Genomic DNA, 15,423 nt, shown 5'->3' with positions numbered 1-15,423 from the left:
ACCACGTTTTGGCAGTTTGCAGCCTTCTTCAGCCATATGGAGAAAATTAGTTTTACCCTTCTTATATTTGGCCTTTCCCAGTGTGAGAAAGGGAGGGGAGACAAAAGAGTTAAGGTCGGCGTCACACTAGAGAGTTTTATGGACGCATGAGAGGCGCAAAAACAACGCATTGCACACGGACCAATGTTTCTCTATGGGGCAGCTCCTATCTGCCGTATATTCCTCAGCTGTATTTTATGGGCGTAGAAAATCGCAGCATGCTGCGTTTGTCAGCGTATTGTGCAAAAAATCCACCAATGAAAGTCTATGGGGGCGAGAAAAATACGGATTACACACGGACCATCAGTGTGACTTGCGAGAAATTTGCACCGGTGTTCTATAGAAAAGGCGGTAATTCAGCGCGGTGTACAGTAAAATCACACTGACAGGTTAGAATAGAACAGAGAGAGTAAAATAAATGTCTACACATAGTATAGGGATATATATATATATCTAATATAAAATTGCCTAGAATACTACTTCCTGCAATTTGTGACAACTTCCGTGGCTTTGTCCGGAGCTATTGTCCGGAGCTATTGTCCGGAGCTATTGTCCGGAGCTAATGTCCGTAGCTAATGTCCGGAGCTAATGTCCGTAGCTAATGTCCGTAGCTAATGTCCGGAGCTAATGTCCGGAGATAAGTGACGTCACCAGTGTCCTACACCCAGGCAGAGCACAGTGGCCCCAGGCAGAGCACAGGGGCCCCAGGCAGAACATGGGGCCCCAGGCAAAGCACAGGGGCCCCAGGCAGAGCACAGGGTCCCCAGGCAGCATATGGGGCCCCAGGCAGAGCACAGGGGCCCCAGGCAGCATATGGGGCCCCAGGCAGAGCACAGTGGCCCCAGGCAGAGCACACACCAAATCGGAGGCCGAGGGGCCCCGCCAACCAAATCGGAGGCCGAGGAGCCCCGCCCACCAAATCGAAGGCCGAGCGGCCCCGCCCACCAAAGCGGAGGCCGAGGGGCCCGGCCCCGCCCACCAAAGCGGAGGCCGAGGGGCCCCGACCACCACATCGGAGGCCGAGGGGCCCCGCCCACCAAATCGGAGGCCGAGGGTCCCCGCCCACCAAATCGGAGGCCGAGGGTCCCCGCCCACCAAATCGGAGGCCGAGGGTCCCCGCCCACCAAATCGGAGGCCGAGGGGCCCCACCCACCAAAGCGGAGGCCGAGGGTCCCCGACCACCAAATCGGAGGCCGAGGGTCCCTGCCCACCAAATCGGAGGCCGAGGGTCCCCGCCCACCAAATCGGAGGCCGAGGGTCCCCGCCCACCAAATCGGAGGCCGAGAGTCCCCGCCCACCAAATCGGAGGCCGAGGGGCCCCGCCAACCAAATCGGAGGCCGAAGGGCTTCGCCAACCAAATCGGAGGCCGAGGAGCCCCGCCCACCAAATCGAAGGCCGAGCGGCCCCGCCCACCAAAGAGGAGGCCGAGGGGCCTGGCCCCGCCCACCAAAGCGGAGGCCGAGGGGCCCCGCCCACCACATCGGAGGCCGAGGGGCCCCGCCCACCAAATCGGAGGTCGAGGGTCCCCGCCCACCAAATCGGAGGCCGAGGGTCCCCGCCCACCAAATCGGAGGCCGAGAGTCCCCGCCCACCAAATCGGAGGCCGAGGGTCCCCGCCCACCAAATCGGAGGCCGAGGGTCCCCGCCCACCAAATCGGAGGCCGAGGGGCCCCGCCCACCAAATCGGAGGCCAGGGGTCCCCGCCCACCAAATCGGAGGATAAGGGGCCCCGTCAACCAAATCGGAGGCCGAGGGGCCCCGCCAACCAAATCGAAGGCCGAGGAGCCCCGCCCAACAAATCGAAGGCCGAGGGGCCCCGCCCACCATATCGGAGGCCGGGGGTCCCCGCCCACCAAATCGGAGGCCGAGGGGCCCCGCCCACCACATCGGAGGCCGATGGGCCCCGCCCACCAAATCGGAAGCCGAGGGTCCCCGCCCACCAAATCGGAGGCCGAGGGTCCCCGCCCACCAAATCGGAGGCCGAGGGTCCCCGCCCACCAAATCGGAGGCCGAGGGTCCCCGCCCACCAAATCGGAGGCCGAGAGTCCCCGCCCACCAAATCGGAGGCCGAGGGGCCCCGCCAACCAAATCGGAGGCCGAGGGGCCCCGCCAACCAAATCGGAGGCCGAGGAGCCCCGCCCACCAAATCGAAGGCTGAGCGGCCCCGCCCACCAAATAGGAGGCCGAGGAGCCCCGCCCACCAAATCGAAGGCTGAGCGGCCCCGCCCACCACATCGGAGGCCGAGGAGCCCCGCCCACCAAATCGGAGGCCGAGGGTCCCCACCCACCAAATCGGAGGCCGAGGGTCCCCGCCCACCAAATCGGAGGCCGAGGGTCCCCGCCCACCAAATTGGAGGCCGAGGGTCCCCGCCCACCAAATCGGAGGCCGAGGGTCCCCGCCCACCAAATCGGAGGCCGAGGGGCCCCGCCAACCAAATCAGAAGCCGAGGGGCCCCGCCCACCAAATCGGAGGCCGAGGGTCCCCGCCCACCAAATCGGAGGCCGAGAGTCCCCGCCCAGCATATCGGAGGATAAGGGGCCCCGCCAACCAAATCGGAGGCCGAGGGGCCCCGCCAACCAAATCGAAGGCCGAGGAGCCCCGCCCAACAAATCGAAGGCCGAGCGGCCCCGCCCACCAAAGCGGAGGCCGAGGGGCCCGCCCCCGCCCACCAAAGCGGAGGCCGAGGGGCCCCGACCACCACATCGGAGGCTGAGGGACCCCGCCCACCAAATCGGAGGCCGAGGGGCCCCGCCCACCAAATCGGAGGCCGAGGGTCCCCGCCCACCAAATCGGAGGCCGAGGGTCCCCGTCCACCAAATCGGAGGCCGAGGGTCCCCGCCCACCAAATCGGAGGCCGAGGGGCCCCGCCTACCAAATCGGAGGCCGAGGGTCCCCGCCCACCAAATCGGAGGCCGAGGGTCCCCGCCCACCAAATCGGAGGCCGAGGGGCCCCGCCCACCAAATCGGAGGCCAGGGGTCCCCACCCACCAAATCGGAGGCCGAGGTGCCCCGCCCACCAAAGCGGAGGCCGAGGGGCCCCGCCCACCAAATCGGAGGCCGAGGGGCCCCGCCAACCAAATCGGAGGCCGAGGGGCCCCGCCATCCAAATCGGAGGCCGAGGGGCCCCGCCAACCAAATCGGAGGCCGAGGGGCCCCGCCAACCAAATCGGAGGCCGAGGAGCCCCGCCCACCAAATCGAAGGCCGAGCGGCCCCGCCCACCAAAGCGGAGGCCGAGGGGCCCGGCCCCGCCCACCAAAGCGGAGGCCGAGGGGCCCCGCCCACCACATCGGAGGCCGAGGGGCCCCACCCACCAAATCGGAGGCCGAGGGTCCCCACCCACCAAATCGGAGGCCGAGGGTCCCCGCCCACCAAATCGGAGGCCGATGGTCCCCGCCCACCAAATTGGAGGCCGAGGGTCCCCGTCCACCAAATCGGAGGCCGAGGGTCCCCGCCCACCAAATCGGAGGCCGAGGGTCCCTGCCCACCAAATCGGAGGCCGAGGGGCACCGCCAACCAAATCGGAGGCCGAGGGTCCCCGCCCACCAAATCGGAGGCCGAGGGGCCCCGCCCACCAAATCGGAGGCCGAGGATCCCCGCCCACCAAATCGGAGGATAAGGGGCCCCGCCCACCAAATCGGAGGCTGAGGGGCCCCACCAACCAAATCGGAGGCCGAGGAGCTCCGCCCACCAAATCGAAGGCCGAGTGGCCCCGCCCACCAAAACGGAGGCAGAGGGACCCCGCCCACCAAATCGGAGGCCGTGGGGCCCCGCCAACCAAAGCGGAGGCCGAGGGTCCCCGCCCACCAAATCGGAGGTCGAGGTTCCCCGCCCACCAAATCGGAGGCCGAGGGTCCCCGCCCACCAAAGCGGAGGCCGAGGGGCCCCGCCCACCAAATCGGAGGCCGAGGTGCCCCGCCCACCAAAGCGGAGGCCGAGGGGCCCCGCCCACCAAGTCGGAGGCCGAGGGGCCCCGCCAACCAAATCGGAGGCCGAGGGGCCCCGCCAACCAAATCGGAGGCCGAGGGGCCCCGCCAACCAAATCAGAGGCCGAGGGGCCCCGCCAACCAAATCGGAGGCCGAGGAGCCCCGCCCACCAAATCGAAGGCCGAGCGGCCCCGCCCACCAAAGCGGAGGCCGAGGGGCCCGGCCCCGCCCACCAAAGCGGAGGCCGAGGGGCCCCGCCCACCACATCGGAGGCCGAGGGGCCCCACCCACCAAATCGGAGGCCGAGGGTCCCCGCCCACCAAATCGGAGGCCGAGGGTCCCCGCCCACCAAATCGGAGGCCGATGGTCCCCGCCCACCAAATTGGAGGCCGAGGGTCCCCGTCCACCAAATCGGAGGCCGAGGGTCCCCGCCCACCAAATCGGAGGCCGAGGGTCCCTGCCCACCAAATCGGAGGCCGAGGGGCCCCGCCAACCAAATCGGAGGCCGAGGGTCCCCGCCCACCAAATCGGAGGCCGAGGGGCCCCGCCCACCAAATCGGAGGCCGAGGATCCCCGCCCACCAAATCGGAGGATAAGGGGCCCCGCCCACCAAATCGGAGGCTGAGGGGCCCCACCAACCAAATCGGAGGCCGAGGAGCTCCGCCCACCAAATGGAAGGCCGAGTGGCCCCGCCCACCAAAACGGAGGCAGAGGGACCCCGCCCACCAAATCGGAGGCCGTGGGGCCCCGCCAACCAAAGCGGAGGCCGAGGGTCCCCGCCCACCAAATCGGAGGTCGAGGTTCCCCGCCCACCAAATCGGAGGCCGAGGGTCCCCGCCCACCAAATCGGAGGCCGGTCCCCGCCCACCAAATCGGAGGCCGAGGGTCCCCACCCACCAAATCGGAGGACGAGGGGCCCCACCAACCAAATCGGAGGCCGAGGAGCCCCGCCCACCAAAAGTAAGTGCGGCCCCAAAAGTAAGTGCGCCCCCGGGTGCAAAAGTAAGTGCGCCCCCGGGTGCAAAAGTAAGTGCGCCCCCGGGTGCAAAAGTAAGTGCGCCCCCGGGTGCAAAAGTAAGTGCGCCCCCGGGTGCAAAAGTAAGTGCGCCCCCGGGTGCAAAAGTAAGTGCGCCCCCGGGTGCAAAAGTAAGTGCGCCTCCGGGTGCAAAAGTAAGTGCGCCCCCGGGTGCAAAAGTAAGCGCGCCCCCGGCCCCGGGTGCAAAAGTAAGCGCGCCCCCCAGTCCCGTGTGTGAAAAGTGCTGCTGTAAAGCTGGTAGCGCTGTTCAAGCACCATGTATTTCCTTCAGGAAATGCCCATCTAATATATAATTGCCTAGAATACTACTTCCTGCAATTTGTGCCAACTTCCGTGGCTTTGTCCGGAGCTAATGTCCGGAGATAATGTCCGGAGCTAATGTCCGGAGATAATGTCCGGAGCTAATGTCGGGAGATAATGTCCGGAGATAAGTGACGTCACCAGTGTCCTACACCCAGGCAGAGCACAGGGGCCCCAGGCAGCATATGGGGCCCCAGGCAGAGCACAGTGGCCCCAGGCAGAGCACAGGGGCCCCAGGCAGCATATGGGGCCCCAGGCAGAGCACAGTGGCCCCAGGCAGAGCACAGGGGCCCCAGGCAGCATATGGGGCCCCAGGCAGAGCACAGGGGCCCCAGGCAGCATATGGGGCCCCAGGCAGAGCACAGTGGCCCCAGGCAGAGCACAGGGGCCCCAGGCAGCATATGGGGCCCCAGGCAGAGCACAGGGGCCCCAGGCAGCATATGGGGCCCCAGGCAGAGCACAGTGGCCCCAGGCAGAGCACAGGGGCCCCAGGCAGAACATGGGGCCCCAGGCAGAGCACAGGGGCCCCAGGCAGAGCACAGGGGCCCCAGGCAGCATATGGGGCCCCAGGCAGAGCACAGGGGCTCCAGGCAGCATATGGGGCCCCAGGCAGAGCACAGTGGCCCCAGGCAGCATATGGGGCCCCAGGCAGAGCACAGTGGCCCCAGGCAGAGCACAGGGGCCCCAGGCAGCATATGGGGCCCCAGGCAGAGCACAGTGGTCCCAGGCAGAGCACAGGGGCCCCAGGCAGCTTATGGGGCCCCAGGCAGAGCACAGTGGCCCCAGGCAGAACATGGGGCCCCAGGCAGAGCACAGTGGCCCCAGGCAGAGCACAGGGGCCCCAGGCAGAACATGGGGCCCCAGGCAGAGCACAGTGGTCCCAGGCAGAGCACAGGGGCCCCAGGCAGCCTATGGGGCCCCAGGCAGAGCACAGTGGCCCCAGGCAGAACATGGGGCCCCAGGCAGAGCACAGGGGCCCCAGGCAGAGCACAGGGGCCCCAGGCAGAGCACAGTGGTCCCAGGTAGAGCACAGGGGCCCCAGGTAGAGCACAGGGGCCCCAGGCAGCCTATGGGGCCCCAGGCAGAGCACAGGGGCCCCAGGCAGCATATGGGGCCCCAGGCAGAGCACAGGGGCCCCAGGCAGCATATGGGGCCCCAGGCAGAGCACAGTGGCCCCAGGCAGAGCACAGGGGCCCCAGGCGGAACATGGGGCCCCAGGCAGAGCACAGGGGCCCCAGGCAGCATATGGGGCCCCAGGCAGAGCACAGGGGCCCCAGGCAGCATATGGGGCCCCAGGCAGAGCACAGCGATATTTTGGACCACTGTGCGGTGTTTCAGACCCCCTGTGTGATGTCTGGGGCCCTGTTCTTAAGTATATTAAAGATTAAAGTAACGTATATTAAAGTATATTATAGATCAAATTTGACACGTTTATGAGCACCATTGAGTGATATACTCAAGAATGACATAATTTTTCAACATTTTATGGTTTCAAACTGTAAACACTCAGAGTTTTTTTTACTTCAACCAGAAAACCTTAACGGTTCATAAAAAACTTGACTGTTCAGGATATGATAAAAGTCATAGTATTCTGAATCTTTAACTTATAAAGATACCTTTACATGGGGTGATTATTGGTTCCAGAGAGGCTTTCGGCCGATAATCGTACACATGGCTGGTGACAGGACAATACAATATAAACGTTCAAAAGTAAACACTGATAACATTAAAATCTAATATATAATTGTCTAGAATACTACTTCCGGCAATTTGTGCCAACTTCCGTGGCTTTGTCCGGAGATAATGTCCGGAGATAAGTGACGTCACCAGCGTCCTACACCCGCTCAGGGTGGACAAAGATATATGCCTTCGTGGTGCGCGGCACTTTTCTGATTGGTTGCCGCCTGCCGCGAGCGACCAATCAGAAATGTGCCGTACTGTCAAGAATTGTCAAGAGCTGGTGAGTGCAGCCATTTTTTGTTCTTTCTTACTATTATTATAGTGCTTTGGAACAAAACACTATACTGTTATTCCACCGTGGTAAACTTCTTATTATAGTGCTTTGGAACAAAGCACTATACTGTTATTCCACCGTGGTAAACTTCTTCTTATTCTTATTATTCAGTCCGCACGTAATGCGGCCCGAACCGCTAAACTCACAGACTCCAGTGAGGTGTCATTTCGAAGCCAGCGTCCCCAAGAGGTGTGCTAAGTATTTTTCGTGCCGATCGGATTTGTAGTTTTTGCGCAATTTGTGTTTGAAAAAAGTCTTTCAATGCGTTTCACTAGGGAAATTGTCCCATACATTTATAATGGGCCTGATTTCTGAGGCAATTTCTAAAAATAACTGCCACCTGGCTGATTAGCTCATTGATATGCGCAGTGAGACCCAGTTACTATGCCAACGCCTATAAACTCTACCAGCCCACCAGGTCACAAGTTTTGTCAGATAATATCAGCTCTTAAAGTGACAGTACAGCACAATTACAAAGCACTATCTGTAGTCTTATCATTATTGCCCCGCTCACCAAATCGGACCCAGCCCACCTAATCGGACGAGAGTGCCCCCGCTTGCCAAATCGGACCCAGAGTGCCCCCGCCCGCCAAATCGGACCCAGAGTGGCGCCGCCCGTCAAGTCGGACCCAGAGTGGCGCCGCCCGCCAAATCGGACCCAGAGTGGCGCCGCCCGCCAAATCGGACCCATAGTGGCGCCGCCTGCCAAATCGGACCCAGAGTGGCTCCGCCCGCCAAATCGGACCCAGAGTGGCTCCGCCCGCCAAATCGGACCCAGAGTGGCGCCGCCCGCCAAATCGGACCCAGAGTTGCGCCGCCCGCCAAATCGGACCCAGAGAGGCGCCGCCCTCCAAATCGGACCCAGAGTGGCGCCGCCCGCAAAATCGGACCCAGAGTGGCGCCGCCCGCCAAATCGGACCCAGAGTGACCCGGGCCGCCAAATCGGACCCAGAGTGACCCGGGCCGCCAAATCGGACCCAGAGTGACCCGGGCCGCCAAATCGGACCCAGAGTGGCGCCGCCCGCCAAATCGGACCCAGAGTGGCGCCGCCCACCAAATCGGACCCAGAGTGGAGCCGCCCGCCAAATCGGACCCAGAGTGGCGCCGCCCGCCAAATCGGACCCAGAGTGGCGCCGCCCGCCAAATCGGACCCAGAGTGGCGCCGCCCGCCAAATCGGACCCAGAGTGGCGCCGCCCACCAAATCGGACCCAGAGTGACCCGGGCCGCCAAATCGGACCCAGAGTGGCGCCGCCCGCCAAATCGGACCCAGAGTGGCGCCGCCCGCCAAATCGGACCCAGAGTGGCGCGGCCCGCCAAATCGGACCCAGAGTGGCGCCGCCCGCCAAATCGGACCCAGAGTGGCGCCGCCCGCCAAATCGGACCCAGAGTGGCGCCGCCCGCCAAATCGGACCCAGAGTGGCGCCGCCCGCCAAATCGGACCCAGAGTGGCGCCGCCCGCCAAATCGGACCCAGAGTGGCGCCGCCCGCCAAATCGGACCCAGAGTGACCCGGCCCGCCAAATCGGACCCAGAGTGACCCGGCCCGCCAAATCGGACCCAGAGTGACCCGGCCCGCCAAATCGGACCCAGAGTGACCCGGCCCGCCAAATCGGACCCAGAGTGACCCGGCCCGCCAAATCGGACCCAGAGTGACCCGGCCCGCCAAATCGGACCCAGAGTGACCCGGCCCGCCAAATCGGACCCAGAGTGACCCGGCCCGCCAAATCGGACCCAGAGTGACCCGGCCCGCCAAATCGGACCCAGAGTGACCCGGCCCGCCAAATCGGACCCAGAGTGACCCGGCCCGCCAAATCGGACCCAGAGTGACCCGGCCCGCCAAATCGGACCCAGAGTGACCCGGCCCGCCAAATCGGACCCAGAGTGACCCGGCCCGCCAAATCGGACCCAGAGTGACCCGGTCCGCCAAATCGGACCCAGAGTGACCCGGCCCGCCAAATCGGACCCAGAGTGACCCGGCCCGCCAAATCGGACCCAGAGTGACCCGGCCCGCCAAATCGGACCCAGAGTGACCCGGCCCGCCAAGTCGGACCCAGAGTGGCGCCGCCCGCCAAGTCGGACCCAGAGTGGCGCCGCCCGCCAAGTCGGACCCAGAGTGGCGCCGCCCGCCAAGTCGGACCCAGAGTGGCGCCGCCCGCCAAGTCGGACCCAGAGTGGCGCCGCGCGCCAAGTCGGACCCAGAGTGGCGCCGCCCGTCAAATCGGACCCAGAGTGGCGCCGCCCGTCAAATCGGACCCAGAGTGGCGCCGCCCGTCAAATCGGACCCAGAGTGACCCGGGCCACCAAATCGGACCCAGAGTGACCCGGGCCACCAAATCGGACCCAGAGTGACCCGGGCCACCAAATCGGACCCAGAGTGACCCGGGCCACCAAATCGGACCCAGAGTGACCCGGGCCACCAAATCGGACCCAGAGTGACCCGGGCCACCAAATCGGACCCAGAGTGACCCGGGCCACCAAATCGGACCCAGAGTGACCCGGGCCACCAAATCGGACCCAGAGTGACCCGGGCCACCAAATCGGACCCAGAGTGACCCGGGCCACCAAATCGGACCCAGAGTGACCCGGGCCACCAAATCGGACCCAGAGTGACCCGGGCCACCAAATCGGACCCAGAGTGACCCGGGCCACCAAATCGGACCCAGAGTGACCCGGGCCACCAAATCGGACCCAGAGTGACCCGGGCCACCAAATCGGACCCAGAGTGACCCGGGCCACCAAATCGGACCCAGAGTGACCCGGGCCACCAAATCGGACCCAGAGTGACCCGGGCCACCAAATCGGACCCAGAGTGACCCGGGCCACCAAATCGGACCCAGAGTGACCCGGGCCACCAAATCGGACCCAGAGTGACCCGGGCCACCAAATCGGACCCAGAGTGACCCGGGCCACCAAATCGGACCCAGAGTGACCCGGGCCACCAAATCGGGCCCAGAGTGACCCGGGCCACCAAATCGGACCCAGAGTGACCCGGGCCACCAAATCGGGCCCAGATTGACCCGGGCCACCAAATCGGGCCCAGAGTGACCCGGGTTGACCAAATCGGGCCCAGAGTGACCCGGGCCACCAAATCGGGCCCAGAGTGACCCGGGCCACCAAATGGGACCAAGAGTGACCCGGGCCACCAAATGGGACCCAGAGTGACCCGGGCCACCAAATGGGACCCAGAGTGACCCGGCCCACCAAATGGGACCCAGAGTGACCCGGCCCACCAAATGGGACCCAGAGTGACCCGGCCCACCAAATGGGACCCAGAGTGACCCGGCCCACCAAATGGGACCCAGAGTGACCCGGCCCACCAAATGGGACCCAGAGTGACCCGGCCCACCAAATGGGACCCAGAGTGACCCGGCCCACCAAATGGGACCCAGAGTGACCCGGCCCACCAAATGGGACCCAGAGTGACCCGGCCCACCAAATGGGACCCAGAGTGACCCGGCCCACCAAATGGGACCCAGAGTGACCCGGCCCACCAAATCGGACCCAGAGTGACCCGGCCCACCAAATCGGACCCAGAGTGACCCGGCCCACCAAGCCTCAACCCTGAGGGGCTACAACTACCAAACCAGCGCCTGAGGGGCACCCAAGTGTGAAAGTCTTGCAGGGGCAGCCCGGGCACCATTCCAAAGCACTATCTGTAGTTCCTTCAGGAAATACCCATCTAGTTCTTCTTATTATTATTCAGTCCGCACGTAATGCGGCCCGAACCGCTTCACTCACAGACTCCAGTGAGGTGTCATTTCGAAGCCAGCGTCCCCAAGAGGTGTGCTAAGTATTTTTCGTGTCGATCGGATTTGTAGTTTTGGCGCAATTTGCGTTTGAAAATGTTTTTTCCCCTCATTGTAATGCATTTCAATAGGGAAATTTTCCCATAGGTTATAATGGCCGGGTTTCTGAGGCAATTTGAAATGTACCTGCCACCTGCCACCTGGCTGATTAGCTCATTGATATGCGCAGTCAGGCCCAGTTACTATGCCAACGCCTGCGAACTGTACATGACCTCACCAGCACAGTTTTGCCAGATAATATCAGCTCTTAAAGTGATAGCACAGCACAATTTCAAAGCACTATCTGTAGTCTTATTATAATTATTGCCCCGCTCACCAAATCGGACCCAGAGTGGCGCCGCCCGCCAAATCGGACCCAGAGTGGCGCCGCCCACCAAATCGGACCCAGAGTGGCTCCGCCCGCCAAAACGGACCCAGAGTGGCGCCGCCCGCCAAATCGGACCCAGAGTGGCGCCGCCCGCCAAATCGGACCCAGAGTGGCGCCGCCCGCCAAATCGGACCCAGAGTGGCGCCGCCCCCCAAATCGGACCCGGAGTGGCGCCGCCCCCCAAATCGGACCCGGAGTGGCGCCGCCCGCCAAATCGGACCCGGAGTGGCGCCGCCCGCCAAATCGGACCCGGAGTGGCGCCGCCCGCCAAATCGGACCCGGAGTGGCGCCACCCTCCAAATCGGACCCGCAGTGGTGCCGCCCGCCAGAGTGGCGCCGCCCGCCAAATCGGACCCGAAGTGGCGCCGCCCCCCAAATCGGACCCGGAGTGGCGCCGCCCCCCAAATCGGACCCGGAGTGGCGCCGCCCCCCAAATCGGACCCAGAGTGGTGCCGCCCCCCAAATCGGACCCAGAGTGGCGCCGCCCCCCAAATCGGACCCGGAGTGGCGCCGCCCGCCAAATCGGACCCGCAGTGGCGCCGCCCGCCAGAGTGGCGCCGCCCGCCAAATCGGACCCGGAGTGGCGCCGCCCCCCAAATCGGACCCGGAGTGGCGCCGCCCCCCAAATCGGACCTGGAGTGGCGCCGCCCCCCAAATCGGACCCGGAGTGGCGCCGCCCGCCAAATCGGACCCAGAGTGGCGCCGCCCCCCAAATCGGACCCGGAGTGGCGCCGCCCCCCAAATCGGACCCGGAGTGGCGCCGCCCCCCAAATCGGACCCAGAGTGGTGCCGCCCCCCAAATCGGACCCAGAGTGGCGCCGCCCGCCAAATCGGACCCGGAGTGGCGCCGCCCGCCAAATCGGACCCGCAGTGGCGCCGCCCGCCAGAGTGGCGCCGCCCGCCAAATCGGACCCGGAGTGGCGCCGCCCCCCAAATCGGACCCGGAGTGGCGCCGCCCCCCAAACCGGACCTGGAGTGGCGCCGCCCCCCAAATCGGACCCGGAGTGGCGCCGCCCGCCAAATCGGACCCAGAGTGGCGCCGCCCGCCAAATCGGACCCAGAGTGGCGCCGCCCACCAAATCGGACCCAGAGTGGCGCCGCCCGCCAAATCAGACCCAGAGTGGCGCCGCCCGCCAAATCGGACCCAGAGTGGCGCCGCCCGCCAAATCGGACCCAGAATGGCGCCGCCCGCCAAATCGGACCCAGAGTGGCGCCGCCCGCCAAATCGGACCCAGAGTGGCGCCGCCCGCCAAATCGGACCCAGAGTGGCGCCGCCCGCCAAATCGGACCCAGAGTGACCCGGGCCGCTGTTATGGTTCTCAATGGCAAGAGAACATAGCCCAGCATACATAGGAACTAGCTCTTGGAAGGATGGAAACTTAAACTGACCATGAACTAAACCTGCCGCACAACTAACAGTAGCCGGGTAGCGTAGCCTGCGTTTTATCCCTAGACGCCCAGCGCCGGCCGGAGGACTAACTAATCCTGGCAGAGGAAAATATAGTCCTGGCTCACCTCTAGAGAAATTTCCCCGAAAGGCAGACAGAGGCCCCCACATATATTGGCGGTGATTTAAGATGAAAATGACAAACGTAGTATGAAAATAGGTTTAGCAAAATCGAGGTCCGCTTACTAGATAGCAGGAAGACAGAAAGGGTACTTTCATGGTCAGCTGAAAACCCTATCAATACACCATCCTGAAATTACTTTAAGACTCTAGTATTAACTCATAACATCAGAGTGGCAATTTCAGATCACAAGAGCTTTCCAGACACAGAAACGAAACTGCAGCTGTGAACTGGAACAAAATGCAAAAAACAAACAAGGACAAAAGTCCGACTTAGCTGGAAGTTGTCTGGTAGCAGGAACATGCACAGAAAGGCTTCTGATTACAATGTTGACCGGCATGGAAGTGACAGAGGAGCAAGGTTAAATAGCGACTCCCACATCCTGATGGGAACAGGTGAACAGAGGGGATGATGCACACAAGTTCAATTCCACCAGTGGCCACCGGGGGAGCCCAAAATCCAATTTCACAACAGTACCCCCCCCTCAAGGAGGGGGCACCGAACCCTCACCAGAACCACCAGGGCGATCAGGATGAGCCCTATGAAAGGCACGGACCAGATCGGAGGCATGAACATCAGAGGCAGTCACCCAAGAATTATCCTCCTGACCATATCCCTTCCATTTGACCAGATACTGGAGTTTCCGTCTGGAAACACGGGAGTCCAAGATTTTTTCCACAACGTACTCCAACTCGCCCTCAACCAACACCGGAGCAGGAGGCTCAACGGAAGGCACAACCGGTACCTCATACCTGCGCAACAATGACCGATGAAAAACATTATGAATAGAAAAAGATGCAGGGAGGTCCAAACGGAAGGACACAGGGTTAAGAATCTCCAATATCTTGTACGGGCCGATGAACCGAGGCTTAAACTTAGGAGAAGAAACCCTCATAGGGACAAAACGAGAAGACAACCACACCAAGTCCCCGACACAAAGCCGAGGACCAACCCGACGCCGGCGGTTGGCAAAAAGCTGAGTCTTCTCCTGGGACAACTTCAAATTGTCCACCACCTGCCCCCAAATCTGATGCAACCTCTCCACCACAGCATCCACTCCAGGACAATCCGAATATTCCACCTGACCGGAGGAAAATCGAGGATGAAACCCCGAATTACAGAAAAAAGGAGACACCAAGGTGGCAGAGCTGGCCCGATTATTGAGGGCAAACTCCGCTAAAGGCAAAAAAGCAACCCAATCATCCTGATCTGCAGACACAAAACACCTTAAATATGTCTCCAAAGTCTGATTCGTCCGCTTGGTCTGGCCATTAGTCTGAGGATGGAAAGCAGACGAGAAAGACAAATCTATGCCCATCCTAGCACAGAATGCCCGCCAAAATCTAGACACGAATTGGGTTCCTCTGTCAGAAACGATATTCTCCGGAATACCATGCAAACGAACCACATTTTGAAAAAACAGAGGAACCAACTCGGAAGAAGAAGGCAACTTAGGCAGGGGAACCAAATGGACCATCTTCGAGAAACGGTCACACACCACCCAGATGACAGACATCTTCTGAGAAACAGGAAGATCCGAAATAAAATCCATCGAGATGTGCGTCCAAGGCCTCTTCGGGATAGGCAAGGGCAACAACAATCCACTAGCCCGAGAACAACAAGGCTTGGCCCGAGCACAAACGTCACAAGACTGCACAAAGCCTCGTACATCTCGTGACAGGGAAGGCCACCAGAAGGACCTTGCCACCAAATCCCTGGTACCAAAGATTCCAGGATGACCTGCCAACGCAGAAGAATGAACCTCAGAAATGACTTTACTGGTCCAATCATCAGGAACAAACAGTCTACCAGGTGGGCAACGATCAGGTCTATCCGCCTGAAAATCCTGCAAGGCCCGCCGCAGGTCTGGAGAAACGGCAGACAATATCACTCCATCCTTAAGGATACCTGTAGGTTCAGAATTACCAGGGGAGTCAGGCTCAAAACTCCTAGAAAGGGCATCCGCCTTAACATTCTTCGAACCCGGTAGGTATGACACCACAAAATTAAACCGAGAGAAAAACAACGACCAGCGCGCCTGTCTAGGATTCAGGCGTCTGGCGGACTCAAGATAAATTAAATTTTTGTGGTCGGTCAATACCACCACCTGATGTCTAGCCCCCTCAAGCCAATGACGCCACTCCTCAAAAGCCCACTTCATGGCCAAAAGCTCCCGATTCCCAATATCATAATTCCGCTCGGCGGGCGAAAATTTACGAGAAAAAAAAGCACAAGGTTTCATCACGGAGCAGTCGGAACTTCTTTGCGACAAAACCGCCCCAGCTCCGATTTCAGAAGCGTCGACCTCAACCTGAAAAGGAAGAGCAACATCAGGCTGACGCAACACAGGGGCGGAAGAAAAGCGG

Source organism: Ranitomeya variabilis, chromosome 4, assembly GCF_051348905.1.
Source record: "Ranitomeya variabilis isolate aRanVar5 chromosome 4, aRanVar5.hap1, whole genome shotgun sequence".
In the NCBI taxonomy this organism is placed as follows: Eukaryota; Metazoa; Chordata; class Amphibia; order Anura; family Dendrobatidae; genus Ranitomeya; species Ranitomeya variabilis.
Note: the sequence above shows the minus strand (reverse complement) of the source record.